The sequence below is a fragment of the Triticum aestivum genome, chromosome 1D (assembly GCF_018294505.1).
Source record: "Triticum aestivum cultivar Chinese Spring chromosome 1D, IWGSC CS RefSeq v2.1, whole genome shotgun sequence".
Taxonomy (NCBI): Eukaryota; Viridiplantae; Streptophyta; class Magnoliopsida; order Poales; family Poaceae; genus Triticum; species Triticum aestivum.
In genome coordinates, this window is record NC_057796.1 from 345,703,485 (window position 1) to 345,710,252 (window position 6,768).

A 6,768-nucleotide genomic window follows, 5' to 3' on the forward strand; every position below is an offset into this window, starting at 1 on the left:
AAGTGGTCACTGGAAGCGGAACTGCCCCAAGTACTTAGCGGACAAGAAGGCCGGCAACACCAAGTGTTGATGGTGAATAAAACCACTAAGTTCAAGAAAGGCAAGGGTAAGAAGAACTTCAATAAGGACGGCAAGGGAGTTGCCGCGCCCGGTAAGCCAGTTGCCGGGAAGAAGCCAAAGAATGGACCCAAGCCTGAGACTGAGTGCTTTTATTGCAAGGGAAGTAGTCACTGGAAGCGGAACTGCCCCAAGTACTTAGCGGACAAGAAGGCCGGCAACACCAAAGGTATATGTGATATACATGTTATTGATGTGTACCTTACCAGCACTCGTAGTAGCTCCTGGGTATTTGATACCGGTGCGGTTGCTCATATTTGTAACTCAAAGCAGGAGCTGCGGAATAAACGGAGACTGGCAAAGGACGAGGTGACGATGCGCGTCGGGAATGGTTCCAAGGTCGATGTGATTGCCGTCGGCATGCTACCTCTACATTTACCTACGGGATTAGTTTTAAACCTCAATAATTGTTATTTAGTGCCAGCTTTGAGCATGAACATTGTATCAGGATCTCGTTTAATTCGAGATGGCTACTCATTTAAATCCGAGAATAATGGTTGTTCTATTTATATGAGAGATATGTTTCATGGTCATGCCGCTGGTTAATGGTTTATTCTTAATGAATCTCGAACGTAGTCTTACACATATTCATAGTGTGAATACCAAAAGATGTAAGGTTGATAATGATAGTCCCACATACTTGTGGCACTGCCGTCTTGGTCACATTGGTGTCAAACGCATGAAGAAGCTCCATGCAGATGGACTTTTGGAGTCTCTTGATTACGAATCATTTGACACGTGCGAAGCATGCCTCATGGGTAAGATGACCAAGACTCCGTTCTCCGGAACAACGGAGCGAGCAACCAACTTATTGGAAATCATACATACTAATGTGTGCAGTCCAATGAGTGTTGAGGCTCGCGGTGGCTATCGTTATGTTCTCACTCTCACTGATGACTTGAGTAGATATGGGTATGTCTACCTAATGAAACACAAGTTTGAGACCTTTGAAAAGTTCAAGGAATTTCAGAGTGAGGTTGAGAATCAACGTGACAGGAAAATAAAGTTCTTACGATCAGATCGTGGAGGGGAATATTTGAGTCACGAATTTGGCACACACTTAAGGAAATGTGGAATAGTTTCAAAACTCACGCCGCGTGGAACACCTCAGCGAAATGGTGTGTCCGAACGTCGTAATCGCACTCTATTGGATATGGTGCGATCTATGATGTCTCTTACCGATCTACCGCTCTCATTTTGGGGCTATGCTTTAGAGATCGCCGCATTCACTTTAAATAGGGCTCCGTCGAAATCCGTTGAGACGACACCGTATGAATTATGGTTTGGGAAGAAACCTAAGCTGTCGTTTCTAAAAGTTTGGGGATGCGATGCTTATGTCAAGAAACTTCAACCTGAAAAGCTCGAACCCAAGTCGGAAAAATGCGTCTTCATAGGATACCCTAAGGAAACCATTGGGTATACCTTCTACCTCAGATCCGAAGGCAAGATCTTTGTTGCCAAGAACGGGTCCTTTCTGGAGAAAGAGTTTCTCTCGAAAGAAGTAAGTGGGAGGAAAGTGGAACTTGATGAAGTACTACCTCTTGAACCGGAAAGTAGCGCAGCTCAGGAAGATGTTCCTGTGGTGCCTGCACTGACTAGAGAGGAAGCTAATGATGATGATCAAGGTACTTCGGATCAAGTTACTACTGAACTTCGTAGGTCCACGAGGACACGTTCCACACCAGAGTGGTATGGCAACCCTGTCCTGGAAATCATGTTATTAGACAACGGTGAACCTTCGAACTATGAAGAAGCAATGGCGGGCCCAGATTCCAACAAATGGCTTGAAGCCATGCAATCCGAGATAGGATCCATGTATGAAAACAAAGTGTGGACTTTGACAGACTTGCCCGATGATCGGCGAGCGATAGAAAACAAATGGATCTTTAAGAAGAAGACGGACGCGGATGGTAATGTTACCATCTATAAAGCTCGACTTGTCGCTAAGGGTTGTCGACAAGTTCAAGGGGTTGACTACGATGAGACTTTCTCACCCGTAGCGGAGCTGAAGTCCGTCCGAATCATGTTAGCAATTGCCGCATACTATGATTATAATATATGGCAAATGGACGTCAAAACGGCATTCCTTAACGGCTTTCTTAAGGAAGAATTGTATATGATGCAGCCGGAAGGTTTTGTCGATCCTAAGAATACTAACAAGGTATGCAAGCTCCAGCGCTCCATCTATGGGCTAGTGCAAGCATCTCGGAGTTGGAACATTTGATTTGATGAGATGATCAAAGCGTTTGGGTTTACACAGACTTATGGAGAAGCCTGTGTTTACAAGAAAGTGAGTGGGAGCTCTGTAGCATTTCTCATAGTATATGTGGATGACATACTGTTGATGGGAAATGATATAGAATTCTTGGGAATCATAAAGGCCTACTTGAACAAGTGTTTTTCAATGAAGGACCTTGGAGAAGCTGCTTATATATTAGGCATCAAGATCTATAGAGATAGATCAAGACGCCTCATTGGTCTTTCACAAAGTACGTACCTTGACAAGATATTGAAGAAGTTCAATATGGATCAGTCCAAGAAGGGGTTCTTGCCTGTATTGCAAGGTGTGCAATTGAGCACGGCTCAATGCCCGACCACGGCAGAAGATAGAGAAAAGATGAGTGTCGTCCCCTATGCCTCGGCCATAGGGTCTATTATGTATGCCATGCTGTGTACCAGACCTGATGTAAACCTTGCCGTAAGTTTGGTAGGAAGGTACCAAAGTAATCCCGGCATGGAACACTGGACAGCGGTCAAGAATATCCTGAAGTACCTGAAGAGGACTAAGGATATGTTTCTCGTTTATGGAGGTGACAAAGAGCTCATCGTAAAGGGTTACGCCGATGCTAGTTTCGACACAGATCTGGATGACTCTAAGTCACAAACCGGATACGTGTATATTTTGAATGGTGGGGCAGTAAGCTGGTGCAGTTGCAAGCAAAGCGTTGTGGTGGGATCTACATGTGAAGCGGAATACATGGCGGCCTCAGAGACAGCACAAGAAGCAATCTGGGTGAAGGAGTTCATTACCGACCTAGGAGTTATTCCCAATGCGTCGGGCCCGATGACTCTCTTCTGTGACAACACTGGAGCTATTGCCCTTGCCAAGGAGCCCAGGTTTCACAGGAAGACTAGGCATATCAAGCGTCGCTTCAACTCCAATCGTGAAAATGTTCAAAATGGAGACATAGATATTTGTAAAGTACATACGGACCTGAATGTAGCAGATCCGTTGACTAAACCTCTCCCTAGAGCAAAACATGATCAACACCAGAACTCTATGGGTGTTCGATTCATCACAATGTAACTAGATTATTGACTCTAGTGCAAGTGGGAGACTGTTGGAAATATGCCCTAGAGGCAATAATAAAATGGTTATTATTATATTTCCTTGTTCATGATAATTGTCTATTGTTCATGCTATAATTGTGTTATCCGGAAATCGTAATACATGTGTGAATACATAGACCACAACATGTCCCTAGTGAGCCTCTAGTTGACTACCTCATTGATCAACAGATAGTCATGGTTTCCTGACTATGGACATTGGATGTCATTGATAACGGGATCACATCATTAGGAGAATGATGTGATGGACAAGACCCAATCCTAAGCATAGCACAAGATCGTGTAGTTCGTTTGCTAGAGCTTTTCCAAATGTCAAGTATCATTTCCTTAGGCCATGAGATTGTGCAACTCCCGGATACCATAGGAGTGCTTTGGGTGTGCCAAACGTCACAACGTAACTGGGTGGCTATAAAGGTGCACTACGGGTATCTCCAAAAGTGTCTGTTGGGTTGGCACGAATCGAGACTGGGATTTGTCACTCCGTATGACGGAGAGGTATCTCTGGGCCCACTCGGTAATGCATCATCATAATGAGCTCAATGTGACCAAGTGTTTGGTCATGGGATCATGCATTATGGTACGAGTAAAGTGACTTGCCGGTAACGAGATTAAACAAGGTATTGGGATACCGACGATCGAATCTCGGGCAAGTAACGTACCGATTGACAAAGGGAATTGTATACGGGATTGATTGAATCCTCGACATCGTGGTTCATCCGATGAGATCATCGTGGAACATGTGGGAGCCAACATGGGTATCCAGATCCCGCTGTTGGTTATTGACCAGAGAGTCGTCTCGGTCATGTCTGCATGTCTCCCGAACCCGTAGGGTCTACACGCTTAAGGTTCGGTGCGCTAGAGTTGTAGAGATATTAGTATGCGGTTAACCGAATGTTGTTCGGAGTCCCAGATGAGATCCCGGACGTCACGAGGAGTTCCGGAATGGTCCGGAGGTAAAGATTTATATATGGGAAGTCCTATTTTGGCCACCGGAAAATGTTCGGGATTTTTCGGTATTGTACCGGGAAGGTTCTAGAAGGTTCCGAAGTGGGGCCCACCTGCATGGGGGGACCCACATGAACGTGGGTAGTGGGGGCAAGGCCCCACACCCCTGGTCAAGGTGCACCAAGATCCCACCTTAGAAGGAATAAGATCATATCCCGAAGGGATAAGATCAAGATCCCTAAAAAAGGGGGATAACAATCGGTGGGGAAGGGAAATGATGGGATTTCTTTCCCCCACCTTTGCCAACGCCCCAATGGACTTGGAGGGCAAGAACCAGCCCCCTCCACCCCTATATATAGTGGGGAGGCGCATGGGAGCAGCACCCCAAGCCCTGGCGCCTCCCTCCCTCCCGTGACACCTCTTCCTCCCCGCTTGCGCTTGGCGAAGCCCTGCCGAGATCCCGCTACTTCCACCACCACGCTGTCGTGCTGCTGGATCTCCATCAACTTCTCCTCCCCCCTTGCTGGATCAAGAAGGAGGAGACGTCCCCGCTCCGTACGTGTGTTGAACGCGGAGGTGCCGTCCGTTCGGCGCTAGGATCATCGGTGATTTGGATCACGACGAGTACGACTCCATCAACCACGTTCTCTTGAACGCTTCCACACGTGATCTACAAGGGTATGTAGATGCACTCCCCTCTCTCTCATTGCTAGATGACTCCATAGATTGATCTTGGTGATACGTAGAAAATTTTAAATTTCTGCTACGATCCCCAACACTCGGTGCGTAGTTGTTGTGTTCTCCGAAGGTGACAGGGAGGCGGACCTGCCCTATCGGTGTGGTGGAACCGTTGGTCACTCCTGAGAAAGGCTTGGTAGGATGGATCTGGTTGTGGGGCACTTGTAGGTTGTCAAATGTGTCGATGGACAAGACGTTGAGTCCTGCGTCGCCGTCGATGAGGGTCTTGGTGACTTGTACGTTGCTGATGACGGGCGAACAAAGCATCGGGAGAACACCAGGAGTGGCCGCACACTTAAGCTGATCTGCCAAACTGAAAGTGATGGCGCACTTGGACCACCTGAGCGGGCGTGTGGCCTCGAGCTTGGGGAGGACTGCGTTCACCTCGCGGGCAACCTGCTTGAAGATTCACTGTGAGGCTGGGGCTTGAGCCCCACCCAAGATGCAGGCAATAGCACGCGGCTCCTGGAAGCCCCCAGCCCCTTCGTCTTGATGGTGGTCGTCGTTCCTTCTTGGTGGTGGGGGCAGCGGAGGAAGCCCAGCATTGCCCTAAGGACGATCCTCGCGAGACTGATCCCTCTAGGCGCCCTCGCGAGGCTGATCCTGCCAGCGGACCTCACGAGGCCGGTCGTGCCACTCCTGGCGTGGGCCACTGTCGTCCCAGCGTCCTCTGCCACGTGCTCCTCCTCGGCCGTAGCCCCGGTCGTTGCGCTCGGGGCATTGACCGAAGCGTCCATCGCGAATGGCCCTGAGCTCCTGACAATCATTGGTGTTGTGGCTGTGCATGTTGTGGAAGGCGCAGAACGGTCAGCTGCTCTTGGATGACTCGGGCTAGTCCCTGCCGCGCTTCGAGTCCGGCTCTACCGCGAGCACGGCTGCTCCCTTGTGCTTCACGTCCTTAGCCTTGGCTTTCTTCTCCTCCAGGTCGGCAGCTGGGAGCTCGAGAAGGGAAAGGCACCCTTCCTCAGCCCTTGCGCACTTGGTCGCCAGGTTGAACAGCTCCAGGGATGTGCACAGCTCCTCATGGATGGCGAGCTCCTCCTTCATTTTGACGTCGCAGACGCCATCGGAGAATGCCGAGATGATGGCCTCGTCCGTCACCTTGGGGATCTTGAGACAAACGTTGTTGAAGCGCTGGATGTACTTCTAGAGGGTCTCTCCTAGTTGTTGCTTGACGCGGCGCAGATCACCCGCGGCCGGGGGGCGGTCGCGAGTGCCCTGGAAGTTGGCGACGAAGCGGTCGCGCATCTCGTCCCAAGAGGAGATCGAGCCTGGAGGCAGGTTCAGGAGCCACGAACGAGCGCCGTCTTTGAGCGCCATGGGGAACTAGTTCGCCATGACTTTCTCGTCGCTGTTGGCCGCCTCGAGGCTCAGCTCATAGAGCTGCAGGAACTCCGCGGGGTCGGGGGTGCCGTCGTAGCGCGGAGGCAGGTCTGGTTTGAACTTGCCTGGCCAGGCAACGCTGCGCAGCTCGGGGGTAAGGCGCGGCAACCGGCCGTGGTCATTGGGGCCCGTCTTGGAGGTGGAGCTTGGTCATGGCGCCCGCGCGCCGCCACGGCAATCGGCGCAGGGCCTTGCCGCAGCAAGCGATCCTGACATGGCGGTGCGGGGAGCGGTGGA